The sequence below is a fragment of the Corvus cornix genome, chromosome 2 (assembly GCF_000738735.6).
Source record: "Corvus cornix cornix isolate S_Up_H32 chromosome 2, ASM73873v5, whole genome shotgun sequence".
Classification (NCBI taxonomy): domain Eukaryota; kingdom Metazoa; phylum Chordata; class Aves; order Passeriformes; family Corvidae; genus Corvus; species Corvus cornix.
In genome coordinates, this window is record NC_046333.1 from 62,293,939 (window position 1) to 62,309,851 (window position 15,913).

The 15,913-nt window shown below is 43.8% G+C and overlaps 1 long non-coding RNA gene across 2 annotated transcripts; it reads left to right on the forward strand.

Moving 5' to 3' along the window:
- The first annotated feature begins 1,195 nt into the window (after positions 1-1,195).
- LOC109145061 lies at positions 1,196-9,957 on the forward strand. 2 transcript variants are annotated; one of them, XR_002046207.3, is made up of 5 exons: positions 1,196-2,193; positions 4,622-4,892; positions 7,447-7,520; positions 7,650-7,743; positions 9,145-9,957. It is a non-coding gene; the product is annotated as an uncharacterized LOC109145061 (long non-coding RNA). The 2 variants fall into 2 exon arrangements; XR_002046208.3 differs by lacking the exon at positions 7,650-7,743.
- The last annotated feature ends 5,956 nt before the right edge of the window (positions 9,958-15,913 follow it).

A 15,913-nucleotide genomic window follows, 5' to 3' on the forward strand; every position in this document is an offset into this window, starting at 1 on the left:
GGGCTACCTCTGCACACTTAAAATTCTGTTGGTTGAACTAAACATTTATATTTTTTTCAGAGTTGCCTAAAAGGGTGTAGGGCTGTGCTTGCAACTCATCTAGAAATGCCCAAAGTAGCTCTAAGCTACCTTGTCTGATAGCACTGAGTTCAATGTGGACATAAGTCTTGCCTCTGACACTTGATAAATACACAAGGGACACTTTCTCTCAGCTGATCTTACTCCTTAGTCTGAACCAGACTGAGCTACTGTTTTGTTTTGCCTCCCTCAGCAGTCTTTCCTTTGGATCCCAGCATTATGCATGTTGCACAAAGCAGTGTTTTACATGCATTGGAGGGCCCTAGGTGCCTCTGGGGATGGATAGCCAGCAACTTGAATGCACCTGCAGCAGTGCAGACTGAGCTGGGAGGCAGAGGCAGACATAGATCAGGAAATTGGGCCCTCTAGACAGAAAAAGAAGTTATGAAATATGGTGCTATAAAAATTCTTCTGGGGGGGTCCTCAAATGATTGGCATGTCTCTTTTGTGCATTATGACATTTCTGGCATGACAGAGAATGGCAGTTCCATTTTTCAGTATTCAGGGTTATTTATTGTGTGTCATTGTCTTTGAGTTGGCTGTTCTAGACAGGTACTTTCATGTCATTTCCTTATTCCTGCATTGTTGCTCTGCCTTGCTCTTTCTGTGTGGAAAAAGAAGACAGGGTGAAAAAAATGTGCTGGTGGTATTTGCCTGAGTGGAATACTACAGGAGCTGGCTTTCTCACAGAACATTTTTGCCTCTGTGGCACCAGTACTCGAAGCAGGGCAGCAGAGTATGCAGAACAGAGCCTGTAGAAATCTGTCTGATCATGGCTGACACGCTCTGATTCAGGAACAAGTGCAGATTATCAGGCTCAGTGCTGCACCAGTGGCACACAGAAATGTTTGGAAATGGTCCTAACAGTGTTAGTGTTAAGACTATGGCAAAAAAAGATACTGAGCTGCATGGATTTGCCCCATAGACTGTATGTGGCCCTCGGATCACTACCCGATCCCCCTAAATGAAGTCATACCATGGTTAGTGTCCCTGACTCAGTTCCTATTGTGTATTCTCTCTGATGGGTCAAGCTGGACAGAATTCCAAACTGTTCCAAGTGGTTTGAGTGCAGTGATGTGCTGAGTGGCCTGACCTCAGTCATGCTGAAGGGCATTTGTCTTCAGTTCTTCAGCATATAGGAGTCTCCAGCCCTAAAGCAATGGGCAGACTTCCCCAAAGCCAGGGAGGAAAGCTAGAAGAGTGGCTTCTTGCCATTTCTTTTCGGTCCGTTCAGGTTAAAAATCAGCTTTGCATGTGAAGAAAGAGAGGAGGTCTCTACTGGCTGCTTTTCAAGAGACTTGCAACTTTCTTCTCCTCACTTCTGCCAGCAGGGTGTTGTGGCTTCTTTTCCCTTTCACATACCCTTGCCCTATTACAGACCTACCCTGTCTCTAAAGATATCACAAAGAACTTGTCACATCCCTCTGCCCTGACCCCCATATCTTAACCCACTCTTCCTGTGCTCCCTCACTTGTTTTCCTCTTCTCTCTTTCCATTTCACCTCCTGTTAGGCAAAATCTGTGCTCTGTGGAACAGAGGCTGCGCGTGGGCTGAGAGAAGAGAAAGTATTTAGACACCTCTAAGCATAGTGTCTTCTTGAAAAATAGCCTAGTTATTCTGGTGAAGAAAGAGAAACAGATCTGATCCTTAGCCATCACCACGGAAGTCTGTGCTGCTGCCACACTTCAGGCAGTGCTCAGTTCCTGTAAGAGGAGCAGGTTTCTGGGGCCAGGATCCAAAGTGCTCCCCATGAGTCTCTGGGAGTGTCAGCAGATTCCTCAGTGAGCCAAGAGCGGGGCCTCTGTGCATGGCCGGGCTCGCTGACGGCACCTCTGAACTATGCGTAGGATTAGCTGCTGTCACACGTGCAGCCTTCCTGTAAACCCAGGGTGTTCAGCTCCGTCCACTCCCTCGGAGCCTCGCAAAGGACGGGGCTGTGGAGGCGTTGGATCCGCCGGAGGCTGGTGCAGCGCTCTGGCTAGCACGGTATCTCTGGGTGGGGAAAGAGAAGGACAAGAGTTGTGAAAGAGGCTTTTTAACTTCATTACTTTCTTCCCATACCCTGTATCCTGTCTGTGGAGAGCGCTTAGCAGACTCATGGACCTGCACTGCCATGTGAGTTGAAAAAAAAGAAAAAGTGATGGAGAGTGAGAGAAAACCAAGGGAATCCATTAAAAAATGCCTCTGCTACCTCATTAATCTTTTGCAGCAAATAATATATGCAAAACTTGGGCTAGCAAAGTCTCCAAAGAATAACATTTTTTTTGGTGAGGTTTTAACAAATTAAAGAAGTAAATTAAGTCAATAGCACAGCAGGAAAGTGCTTGAAGCCTCCAGGATTTGTATATTTTACCATTGTTCTAAAAATAAACTGGGGGGGAGGGGGGAATTTAAAAGTCTTTCAGTTGAAAAATAATATTTGCTTTAAGTAGCTGTGTTTGGGTTTTGCTCCCACACAGTGCTTCACCACCTCCCCTGGCCCTGAGGCTGACTTTTGGAAAAAGAAGGTGGAAAATAGTAGAAGCAGAGGTTGCAAAGCCATGTGGTGAAGGGAGAGGCATGCTGGGCGTTAGCGGGAAGGATGTAAAGCAGAAATTAAAACCCTTGTGCCTCACCCCACTGCGACTGCTGAGACAAGGCATGTGTTAGAGATTAGCAATCAGCTTACTGGCACCCTTAGGCCCAAACCAGTGGGAAAATTTCTGGCAGCTTTGGTCAGTTTTGGAAGAGAAGTGGCTGGCACCCTCCTCTTGCTATACTGTAGGCTGGTCATTATTTTAATGATCAGAACAAGGCTTCCCAGGCTGCCAGAAATCAGAGGAGTTAAAGGCTGCCTTCTGATTTTCCTTTTCCATGCTCCCTTTTGTAATTTGCAGTAAAGTAACCAGAGTGAACAGCATTACGGCTCTGTCTTTTCTTCTCCCCTTAAACTGACCACTTCCCCTCTCATCCCAGCTGCAACCTACTAAGGGAGGCTTCCACTGCCTCTCCTCCCTGGGCTACCTCCACTTCCCATCTCTTGCTTGCTGTCATTTTTTCCAGCTCCACCCAGGCCTTGCCTCACTCTCTAGCCTATCCCAGAATTGGAAAAACTGCTTTTTGATCTATTATAATTTTTATCAATGATCTGCAGGCAAACAGCATTCTGGAGAGAGGTGTAAATGATGGGTAGGTGCCCTAGCTTCCTGCTAAAGATTATCACTAGAAGAGAGATTTAATGAATTTCTCCTACTCCCACCATTGCTCATGCTGAAGCTGAGAGCATTCACATTAAAAAAGAAATTAATTAAAGGATGGCCTCAGAGATGCAAAGGCAAGGCTGTTGTTTTCTAGTAGGTAACCTGCAACTTGACTGGAATTGCCCTGCTACTCACACAAATTTCTCAGTAGTGGGAATTATGTAGGTACATGAACAGTATAAGGAAACACTGTTATTCTGCATAGCTTTTTGTTGATGACTTCTGGCACTTGTCCTTCTAACCTCCGTTGCTATCCTTCTAGCATTGTCTCAAGGGACTTGGCTACTGATTTTATGCAGATGACCTCTGCATGGGGCAATCCCACGTGCACAGCAGGAATACACACATATGCACACACTCACATGTGCACGTGCATAACACTTTCAAGTCAGCAAATGCCAGAACTCCAGCTACCCCTGGTATCTTCCATTAGTCCCTGTGGGAATGTTTCTCTGTCATAGCATTTAATTACGTATGCTTCTGCTATTTTCCCCCCTTTCATCCCTGCCTTGTTTCGTGCACAGAATGGGCTGTGCTCAATTACTGAGCAGCAACTCAATATTTAGTTTTCCCCTTACTGTTTAGTGTGTGGCATCTACCCTTATTTATGGTACAACATTCAAGTCCTTCTCTGATGACAAAATGGTTAATTCCTTCGTGAGCTGTTCTATGTCCTCATCATTGCATGTGTATCTGTGGCTACACAAGTGCTTTACGGTGGAACTTGTTCTGACACTTGTTCCCAGCCCCCGATGGTGCCCACTTACTGCCTTCATTCTTGGGACGGTTTTAGAGTAGAAAAATATGCCAGGCAAAGCTGTGTAATTTGCTGTAAAGGGAGGTAGCTGTTTTGTTTTTCTGCTAGTGCATGTTCTGTTTTGTTAGGAAAGCTGTGGGTGAACAGCAAGGTGTTTTATTCTGCCTGCCTCCGTTCTGAAGAGAGGGGAAAGCTACCCCTTCTCAAAATTCCATGGGGAGGGGAGAAGAGCTTTTACAGAGGGCAGTGTGGGGCATCCTATTCTACCTGACACATACCCCCCAAACTGGAGCAGAGCTCTTTGGAAACTCCCAAGCACGGCACTAGGCCATGACATCCCCACGTGCCCCTCATAGAGGTTCTCCTGGGAGCCAGCAGGAATGGTTCAGGACTGAGCTGAGCACTGAAAACTGTTGGATTTAGGGAAGGTTTGGGAGCTCCTTAGCATGTGAATACACAATAGCTGGGAAGATGAGGTGGGGAAGGAGTGGTGAGCACTGTTGGGGTTTGTTTTCTGTTCTAAGATTTGTGTACTCTTTGTTTGCAGTTGCCTGAACTCACATCTGTGCAGATCCTAATCCCTTGGCATGCTTGGGCTGCTCACATTAAGGAAAAGGTGTGAGAAGACCTCTTCAGAGTGCTGGCCAGCTTAAGATGCAGTTGCAAATGCAACCAGTTTGGCAGCAGCTGGATTTCTTTTTCCACATCTGCCGGCATTGGACACTGCTAAATCTTAGTTGCAGTCCTGGGTCTGGGGCTCTGTAGAAAGCTTCTGGCTCTCGCTGATTACTGTGCTGACTCCTGAGTATTTTGGGAAGGTAGGCTCTTCATGGTGTTGGCATTTTCCCCTGAGAAGAAAGGGAACACATTTGGTTCCTGCAGGGCTGCAACAGCAACCATGGCCTGTAAGGAAGACCCGAGACATTGTATGGTATTGGATTTAAATGACTAAGAAGGATAATGCTTGCTGGGCTGAGGATGACAAAGAATAATCCCTCTTTTTCTGCAGATAGCTAGTCAACAAAGTGTTAAAAGTGTTGCTGGTTGGATGGGACTGAGGCTAGATCAGTATTTAGCATAAGCCCCTAGCAGGCTGTGGCGAAGGTCTTTGAGAAAGCAGTGGATGGTTGTAAGTGTGGGCTTATGTGTGAGGATGACTGAAACTAGTGAGGAGGATTCCAGGTGCTAACTGAAGGAGAATAAATGTTCTCCCATCTATAATGTTTTGATGAGGTTCTCCTTTCCATCACCTTAGGAGAATGTTTTGTGTTTGAAAGGCCAGCAGGTGTATCCAATCTAAGACATTGTTGGAGGTACATGACCTGATCCAGGTTGTCCTGAGCAGGTGACTAGACAAAGATGTTCCTGAAGTGTGGGAGCCACCCTTTAGCAGCCATCATTTAAAACATGGGGAAACATATTTACATGAGTGATGTCTCAATTCCACCACTGTGGGAAAAAATAAATACTTACTCATTGCCCCAGCTGCTGTGGTGTGTGGCCCAGGCTTGGCAGGAACTGTGGTTCAGTCTCCTCTGAATTGCCAGCTCTCTAAGCAAACTCTGTGTTATTGAAATGGAAGAATCTGCTTTCCACTGGGATTTAAAGCAATTTGTGCTGAGTGCTGGGAGTTTTCAAGCTACCAGATTTTGAAATTGTTAAAACAGGAAGGAAGGGGATCCTACAGCATAGAGACTTTGAGTCAGTGGTCTGGATTTACTCATCATGGGGGTAGAGGGGAGATCTGCAAGTGGTTTCAATATGCAGACAGCAAGGTTTGTCAAGGTAGGGACAGAGATGCTGGGAGGCTGCCCTGTAGCACTCACCATGTGAGCAGAGAGCAGTTGTGTTGTCGCGTGTTCCCCTCATCACTCTGATGGCTGATTCCAGCCTTGAGTACCAAAAATCTGTAGCAACAGGTTTCTGGCCTTAGAGGGAGAAGGGGTAGGAGGTGGGCTTGAAAGAGGTTTATAAGGTTATGTCACACTAGAAAACTAATATTTGCTTTTGTTTCCTGAACAGTGTATACCAGCTTAGGACAGGTTCTCTAGAAGAGACCATAGGATGCATGTGGGAAGACAGGCTGTACTGAAACTGAGAAATGCTTTATGGCCAGCAAGCTTAGAAAAAGGTTTAAATTTTTGTTAAAAGAGGACAGCTTGGAAATTGGGTCTGGTTCTGAACCAGAGCTTAAGCTCTGTAAAGGGCATACATGGGGTTAAAAAGGGTTGGTCTATGTGAAGGATATTCCACATCTATCTAGCCTTGGATTTGAGGCTGATTTCTGTGATAAGAACCATCTTTAATGTAAAGCTGAAAAGATATTATAAAGATGAAAAAGTTGGAAATAAAAGAAGCCTGGCCAAATTTTTTATTTACATGGGCCATGTAAATCTGTCTCTTGAGCTGTAGTCACTGATCTATTTTTACTTTCTTTGCTTCCCAGAGGCAAAAGTGACAGCTCTATACCAAAAAGGCCAGTTTTCCCAGCACTTACCAAAACCAGCATGAGTTCCTTAATGGCCAATGTCACAGAAATTGCGTGTGTAAAATTTTAGAGAGAATTTTTGTAAGCACCGATGTTGTGGAGAGAAAGGGCCCAACTAAACCCCAGGCTCTAGATAAGTTTGGATCTTTATCTACACTTGATATCATGTTATTGTGATCTAGGTTCCTCTCTGCTTGATGTCTTTCCAAGATTCCCCTGTATTCATTTTATCCTTGACAGGCTAGTGAACATCTACAGGCACTGTATCAAAAGGTTTGGAAAGGCAACAGCTGAACATAATCTTCAGATAAATGCAACATACCATGGCCACATAAAAACAGTCTCTCTCATGAACAGAAAAGTGAGGCCTATAGCTCCGAAAAGCTTTTGATTTAGATTTCTCCCTAGAGAGTGGTGAAGATCAAGTTATCACAGCTGTGATCCTGTAACACAGGGCGCTGGGCTGTGGAAACTCTCAGGTGCATATCTGAAGCTTGGCTACTCACAGGATTTTGAGGCTTGTGTCAGGAATGCCCTGAGGGGTGGTATGCTGCTAGGGCTTCATGACTTGAGCCTTCCCCAGATTAGCCAAAAGAGAAGAAATGGGCTGCATATTCCACCCCTGATGCAGTATAAGCATAGAAACAAATGTATCTATCTCTGCAGGGCCACATTCAGATGCACATGTTGGTTCCTCAGTGCCAGATCCTGCTATGAACTCTAGCTCTGCATGCTGTTAGAAATGGCAGAAGGAGACAGATATCTGTAACTCTACACATGCACAGGATTTTATCTTTTTTTGACCTGCAGCATATGGTGGTGTTTGCTTAACCCATAGAAAACTCACATACCCATACATGATGTGACATGTATTTTCCTCACAGAATGCAAACCATGGTTTTGAACTGAGCTGTATTTGTTCCCAGATTGTCTCCTTTTCTGCTGCATAGATAGGAAGGTATGTTTGGTATTTCTGTTCTTTTTTTTTTCTTTTCCCCCCTTTTTTAAAAACAATCCCCTAGAAAACACATAAATAATTTGGAACACATACTTTATGTCAACTGTTTCAATTATTTTATCTCTATAGAGAGGGCAGAGGCAAACTCAATTCAAACAAGCAAGGGGAGGAAGATGCATTGCAAAGTGATGGCTGGGGTTATGCACAGATGCATTTTTGACTGGTAAGCCCAGCTCAGAAATGTGATACCTGCGTTTTAATGCTTGGGTACTGTGAGTTGCTGAGTGCACATAAAGAAAGTTGGGAGCACTCTGACTGCATCTGTGCAGTCACTATTTGTCCATGACTTTGGGTCAGGACAGGCTTCCAGATGCTCAGAAGTCCCACGCAAGTATGCTGTAACAAGAGACTCCATTGGAGGGTGCTACATTTCTTGGCATTCCCTAAGAATTCAGCCCCTTACAAAATATGAAGTTTGGGTCACTTTTTGTAAGGGGCAAGCCAAGTCCAGGCTCCTGAAGTGAGATGGAAGTGCTCTGTTGAATTAAAAAAGGAGGTGGGTTGGACCCATAAGACACATCTGCATCTTCCATGCAGATGTGGCCATTTCATTTGCTTTTCCATCTCATGGATTCTTGACTGATCAGCTGCTGAGAGAACTCCTGAAAGTTACTTTAGTTTTCAGCACACCTTACATACTCACTATAGTTCATGTTAGAGCCCTCGTCCATTTATACGGAGATGTTCCCTCAGGCCCCACTGACTGTGCTTCAGCATTGCTGAGAGAGCCTGTCCCTAGTCCTTTGTAGCTTCTTGGTTTACTCTGATAACTTCATAAGCCATATAATTTTGTATATCTTCTGACACAGTAGACTTAAACCCATTTCTATTTTACCATGGTGGTAATAAATGTCACCACTACTTGTCTACCACTCAAGTCCTGATATGCACTGCAAAGCTAAAGACAGCAAAACAAACTCGGTAATACCCTAGGCTGTCGTGTCCACAGCATACAATGCAGCAGGGCAACTCCAGCTTTCGAAAGACCCATTACTGAGGATTATTTATCAGCCCTTTCTCAAAAACCTATTTGAAGGACGAGTCACAGTGTTGCTGTGAATATCCTGTCCCAGTACCTCATTTCTCTGCAGTTAGATTTCCCCTCATGTCCAACACCATTGTCTTTGATGTAAATCTTGTTCCCTCCTCAGTGGCCACAGAGGCAATCAGTAACAACCTTTTATGTACCAGATACATGGGGAACCCTGTAACATAGATGCTTCTGCTGTGGTTACGTGGAACCAGAATTTTAGGGGCCTTTCTCTGCCATGTATTTTACATCTGTCCTCAGAGAAGTCTGTTAATCTCTATATTTTGGTACCCCAAAGGGGTGCTGTGAGGGTACATTCCTTGGTGTTTCCAGAGGCACTCAGATACTGCACTGACAGAGGCTACATAGGTGAACAGAGAGAGAGAGCATGCATACATTTATTAATCTGGTAAAGGACTGATATTTAACTCAGCAATGCTCCCAAACAGAAGTAATTATCAGCATGTCTCTTATCTCTGGAATTTTGTTTTCTGCTGTCCTACTTTGCTTATTGGTTTGTGATTTGTTTTGCAGCTTCCTGGAAAGGAGAGTTTTAAGAACAAGAACAGAAAAATAATCTGGAAAAAGTTGTAACTGGCTCTGCCTGTCTGTGCTATGACAGCCAACAATATCACCTGCTGATGATTTACAGATTCCTGGGAGATGCGTTGCTGAGTCTCAAAGAACTGGAACAGGAACAACTCGCTCAAATAGCTTCCCGTGGAACAGCATAATGTATCCACCCGCTTCATGCTCTCCTAATTTAGGACATGTGCATGTGTAATGATGAACTGGCCAACTGATTGTGTTGCTGTAAATCTCATTCCCCACCTTACAAAACACCCCTGACTGACCCCTTTTTCATGATAGCTCAGTGCAGCATTTCCAGTTCACTTATTGAGAGGGAGAAAAGTCGCACTAGCCACTTGCAAAAGCACTTCTCCAGCGAGAAAAATGCAACATTTTGTTGTTTTTATTTCATTGGGCAGCCTTTTCAAGTTCTGTGACCCACTTTTGCTTCTCTTTAAGTTGTGACCAGTATTTATTTATCCCTTTTTGAACACAATAACTTAATTAAGAAACTAATCAGCAGTGTTGAACTGATCTTTCAACTCACCCCTATCACTGAAGGAAATTTATGAATGCATAATACAAGAAAGGTCCTATTATCTAAAAAGCTTTCTAATAAAAGCATTTGGCATCTAAAAAGTAAGACTGGAAATTCTGCATTAAATTTATAACATAAATATGTGAACATTATTTCCAGAGTCTGAAATGTATCCCAGCTGAATCTAAAAAGCTTGTCTGTATTATTTATTAGAATAAAATTGTTATCATTTTAAAGGATTTCCAAAGTGAATTGTGTATTTTGGAGTCTGAAGGACAGATTGTAAATGTACCTGTGTAATAGAGAGAAGTTGAGTGGTCTGGGCTGCCTCTTCAGTCAGTGGAGAGAGGTTGGCATGTTCCATTTTCTTAGGCACTTATCTTTGGATGGAAATTTATTGGCTGATCATCTCAGCAGGGCATTAACAGGATGTCTGTAGTTAGTCATTATCATCATCTGTTATTTCCAGTTCCCTTGGCTTCAGACCAAGAGAATAATTCTGAATGCTACCTGGGATGGAGGCACCTTGGGCAGAAAGTGACCAGATCCCAAAAGGAGAGGCCCCTCTTTGCACTCTTGCTCAACCCTGGGAACTGAGCTGCTGCTGGTTGTCTAACAGGACAGATTCAATAGGACTTTCTCCTCTCCTCCAGCCATGTGCTGAGTGAATGTCAGCACTAGACAGCCTATTTCATAAGTCCCAAATGCCTTCTGGGGTAGGATGGCTCCAAGATGTTTGGCCCAACATAGCCAAAACAGTTATATTTCTGGACATGCTCAGCAGAAGAATTCAAGGTGCCTCGGTAAGTGCTCTGGAGGAGAACTGAGTGGTTAGAGGAGAAACAGAATATCTCTTGCTATCAGGCCTCTCCACTTACCCAAGTGGCACTGTGGGCACCTAAATGAGGGTTTAGATCCAGCCCCTAGTCCTCCATGGACTTGAACAGACAGGTGGAGATAACAATTAGTTCTACCCAAAAGCAGGTCTAGAATTAGGGTGTGATAGCTGGAATTAATGAGTGGCACATGAGAAGCCTTTGTATCTTGTGACTGGATTATCCTGTGTCTAAGAAGGCATGAGCTCTATTCCAAGGTTTGCCTGCAGCTGGAAAACTCCTCAAAGTGCTTGCCTCTGGGGGTTCTCTGGTGATGAAAAATATGGTGAAAGAGTTCTTAGAGGTCTCTTTTGTTAAAAGCTCTACAATAATTTCCTGCCTTCTTACTTTCACATGATTTGTGGAATTTAATCTTTTACCTTCTAGTCCTTTAGTAGCTGGCTTGAAATGTGCCAACAGGCTCAAAAGGCTGGGTTGGGGGAGAGAAGATAGATAGATACAGGATGGCACATAGTGCTTTCCTGAGAAAAGTAAAATTACAAGGGTGTAGTGTCTGTCCTATGAAGCTTACTGTATCCCTAAAGGATGGGCTAAAGACAAGAGAATGGACTGAGGGAGGTATGACATATTAAGGACTCATGTTGGAAAGAGCAGGTAGAACTTGAGGAGCCCTCAGCTTGGCTTGCCACCATCTACACTGCTGGGGTCTATTGAGCTTGCACAAAGGTATGATGCAGGAATTAATATCCTCACACTTTCTGTTGCCCCATTTGCTTGGTTATTTATTATATACTCCACATGAGATCTGTAGGGAAAAGAGAAATAAAGATGAAAAGAGAGGACTGCCATTTTTTCCAAGAAGAGCAGATTGCAAGACTGTGGCATTTTTCCCACACATCTTGAATAGTTTTGTGCTTGGGCTTTTTGAGGAGTTTTTAATTAATTTATTGTTTAAATAACTGCAATGAGAAGAGCCCCTGCCACACTGATTCTAATGAGGATTGCATGTGCTCTGTGTCTTTCTCGTTGTGGCCTGTATAATTTAAATATCTTAGCCAACATGTGCCGTGGCAGATTTCACTTATATCTGCTTAAATTAAAGCTTGTCAGTTTAGGAGCTAAGAAGCATGCAAATATTTGAGAGATATTTGACATTCACTGCTGAAATCATTGCACTAAATATCTGGCATCAATGACATTACTTTAGAAGGGTTAGAAATTCTTGCTGTGTTGTACAGTCTGGACATTCTGGACTTAATGAAGAAAAATGTACTTGTCCTTATGTGTTCATAATTAAGGTCTCCACCAAAATTTCAACTTGTTTTTCTTCTGTATTTTCTCTGAGCAATATGTGACTGTTTGAGTATCTCGAAGTTGCTGCTAGGAGAACAAACAGTACCAATATCTCAGAAGTAGCTGGAGTAATAGCACGATTTAGCTGTAAAAGGAATGGCATTTCCTTATGTTCTCATTCTCTAGAAATGCAAAGGAAGATGGCGCTAAGCTGGAAGAGTCTGATGGAACCTTGGATGTTTGAACAGCTCCAGGAGATGAAGATTAATTTCCTGTGTATGTGTATTTTTTCCTATTATGGGTCACTATATCAAAACACCAGACTGTATGTAGTATGTACAGCATGCAAACTTTCTGTGCTGAAAATTACTGGCTTGCTGACACACTGAAGTCAAAATTGGATATTAATATAGAGATATTAGACATCTAGGTGTAATCTCAACTGTAATGTAATTGTAGTGGTACTTAATTGGCCATTACACAAGACAAAAGAATCCAAGTATTCCAGCACTGAGACAGAGTCCTCGCTATCAATTGTAAAGCTGCTTTCTTTTCTAATACAGGATCCGTTAATATGCAAACAATATCAGGGCAAGTATGATCACAGGATAATTAGGGTGGAAAACATCTCGGGAGGTCTCTAGTCCAACATCTTGCTCTAAACAGGATCTGCCATAAGATGAGACCAGGCTGCCCAAGGCTTTATCTAGGTGGGCCTTGAAAACCTCCAAGGAGGCTGCTCAATCTCTGGGCAGCTCTGGTTGTCCCCAGGGGAAAAATAAATATCCTTATAACCAGTCTGAGCTGCTTTCCACTCATGCCTTGCCATCCTACCACACACTGCTGTGGAGAGCTTGACTCTTGTCTTCTTGGTGATCTCTTCACTCAGCAATGGGTGTTCTGTTGATCACCCACTTCTGGTGACTGAGATGCAAAGAGGAAGCCCAGATGTTCTGACATCTTACATGATATAAAGGCAAGTAATGGCTGTTAGATACAACAATTCCTCTTCTAAAGTCTGTGTACTGACCTACTGCCTCACTCTAATCGCTCCTCTTATTTTTTTGTTTAACCTCAGACTGGTGGGTCTCCTACTGTTCAAAGGGTTTGAGAGCTAGGGAGAAGGAACATTTTCTTTGATCTCTGTTGATTTATGTTGCTTGCGGTTAGGCACAGGACAAAACAGCACTTCCCCCAGAGAATTTCAGTGTTCCATTTTCTATTTATTCCCCATTTTCACTTTATTCCCCATTTCCTTCAGGATCTGACTTTTAGCCATAATCATCATCTTGTTCGTTGCAAAACTTTGAGTAAGTGGTAGCACAAACCCTGAGCATGTCCTACTCTGCATAGTCTCATCAGAGCCAAGGAGAAGAGTCATGAACTCGGGTCTTGGCCCTGCTACCTGTTCAGTCTAACTTGCGTTGGCTCCAATTATTGTCCCTTTCACATACAGCCCGCTGCCACGTCCAGGTTACCAGCTTTGAAGGAGTAGTGACGTGCCCCTACACCAACTAAACTCAACCTAGCTCAAGGTCAGATCTGTCATGCTGAGCTGCTTATGATTGGAGAGACGCTGCATAGGAATTGGTGGGCAGAATGCTGGTGAGGAAGATGGAGTCAACCAAACTCTTGTTCTTGAGCCATCTCTTGTAGCACTTTAACTTTCTTGTAAGGGAATTTTGCTTTGTGTTTGAATTCAGGACAGGTCCAAATGGAGGTATTACTCAATCCAGCAGAAACCATATAAAGGAATGGGTTCCTTCACCCTAAAACACTGTGCAACTCTAACACTTTGACTACACTTCTTCATGCTGTGGACTCACTTCTATGATCCTCTCCCTTTCCTCCTCCTTGTCCAGTTTCAGGCCTGGAACAATTCCTGTTAGCAGCCTCCTGTAGCACTGGAATGCTGTTTCTGGGCTGGTAAATATTCACTTTTTGGATAAGAAAACTTGTATATAGGAAAATGAAATTACATGATACTGCTCCATGTGTTTTCAGAACTGCTGTTTGCTGTCGCCTGGGCCCCTGTTAGTTGAAAAGCTTAGGAGGGATTCAGGAACTTCACACACTCAGGGTGCCATCAGAACTTCGTTCTCATTGATGGTATTCAATTAATTTGTTTTCTCTGAAGAGTTGGACAGGCTATCTCCAGATTTGGTGCTGGGCATTAACGCTTATGCATAATGTGGCTTAAAGAAAAGATGAGTTGGTGAGGAGTCTGGAAACCTGAGGCACATTGCCCTTTTGAGTAATGATTCTGCATATGGAAGGGGGAGGAAAACATTACTATAGGGCCTCTATGACCTGTTCATGGTTAAATAACTATTTAGAAAACATTGATTTGGAATGAAAAGTCAGCTCAGAGGCCTGATGGTTATGCAGCAGTCCACAGGGTTAATCTGGGAAGGTTGTGAAATCAGACAAAAACCAAATTAATCCCTGAACAAAAAACTGGCCGGGTGAAGTTTTTATTTTGAGAAATAGAGAGAAAAACAAAGTGTTGTTGATTGCTGTGGGTGGAGGAAAGCATCCTTCAAGCTTGTGACTTTTTTAAGATGCAATTTTGTACATCAGATTAATTAAGGCCAATGCTCTCTATATGCATAGGAATAGCGTTCTTGTGAGTGGTGAGTGGGTAAATTCTCTGAGCATTTCCAGGACATGAAAGCCTTTAAAATGGACTCATCTAAATTTTTATGGCATGCTGTATAAGCCAGCCAAGTTGGAGAATTGAGCGAGGCACCTGGGAAGTCAGAGGTCTCACAGAAAGCTTTATTATCTTGATGTCTCCTTTTCCTGGCTCCTGTTTCCCAACTGAAAAATTAGGATAATGCCAAGGTTCAATTGACAGTGTCTACTTTATTAAGCCTCAATTTAGAGTTTAGATTTCTTTGTAATAAGATATAGTTGACTCAACTGCAGCCACTGTGAGAGGAAGATGGTTCCTTCTACCCTTTTTATCCATGAAGTGTTATGAAGGAGATGACTTCATAGAAGAGGTAGAGTATGGCAGACAGGGAGGAGCAACCACTCAGTAACAGAGGCTTCCAGTGGGCAGGCTGGGACATAATGAATAAAAGCAAGAAGTAGATTCATAGTTAAGTGCCTTTGGGATGGGAAGAAGCAGCTTCATGATGACCAGGACTGGTTATGCATGGCTTGCTCTGGTCCAAAGATTGACTGAGTTGAATGAAACTAGATAGAAGGCATCCCTGCAAGGATGCAGTGGGCAGGGGAAAATGGATTTATGTCATCCATTTTATGGTGATTGTGTTTGACCTAGTCAGTCCAATTTGTGAAAAACTGGCTGGATGGTCTGGCCCAGAGAGTGGTGGTGAATAGAACTAAATCCTTTTGGCAGCAGGTTGCCAGGGGTGTTCCACAGCACTCAGTGTTGGGGCTGCTCCTGTTTAATATCTTTACTGATGATTTGGAAAAGGGGACTGAGTGCATCCTCAATTAGTTCGCAGACAACATCAAGTTAGGTGGGACCGTTGGTTTGCTGGAGGGCAGAAAGGCTCTCCAGAGAGGTCTTGACAGGCTGGATCAATGGGCTGGGGCTGGTTGTGTGACCTTCAATAAGACAAAGTGCTGGGTCCTGCACTTGACTCAAAAGAACCCAGGTCAGCACTAGGGGCTTTGGGCAGAGTGGCTTGAGAGCTGCCACTCCGAGAGAGTAGAAAGGGGCTTGGGGGTGCTGGATGACAGCTGCTGAACATCAGCCAGTGTGTGCCCAGGTGGCCAAGAAGGCCAATGGCATCCTGGCCTGTATCAACAATAGTGTGGCCAGCAGGACCAGGGCAGTGATTGTCCCCCTGTACTTGGCACTGGTGAGGCCAAGTCTCAAAATCTACGTTCAGTTTTGGGCCCTCACTTCAAAAAGTTTATTGAGGGTCTGGAGCATGTCCAAAGCAGGGCAACAAAGCTGGTGAAGGGTCTAGAAATCCTGTCTTTTGAGGAGCAGGTGAGGGAGCCTGGAGAAAAGGAGGCTCGGGGGGACACCATTGCTCTCTACAACTGCCTGAAAGGAGATTGTAGTGAGATGGGGATCATCTCTTCT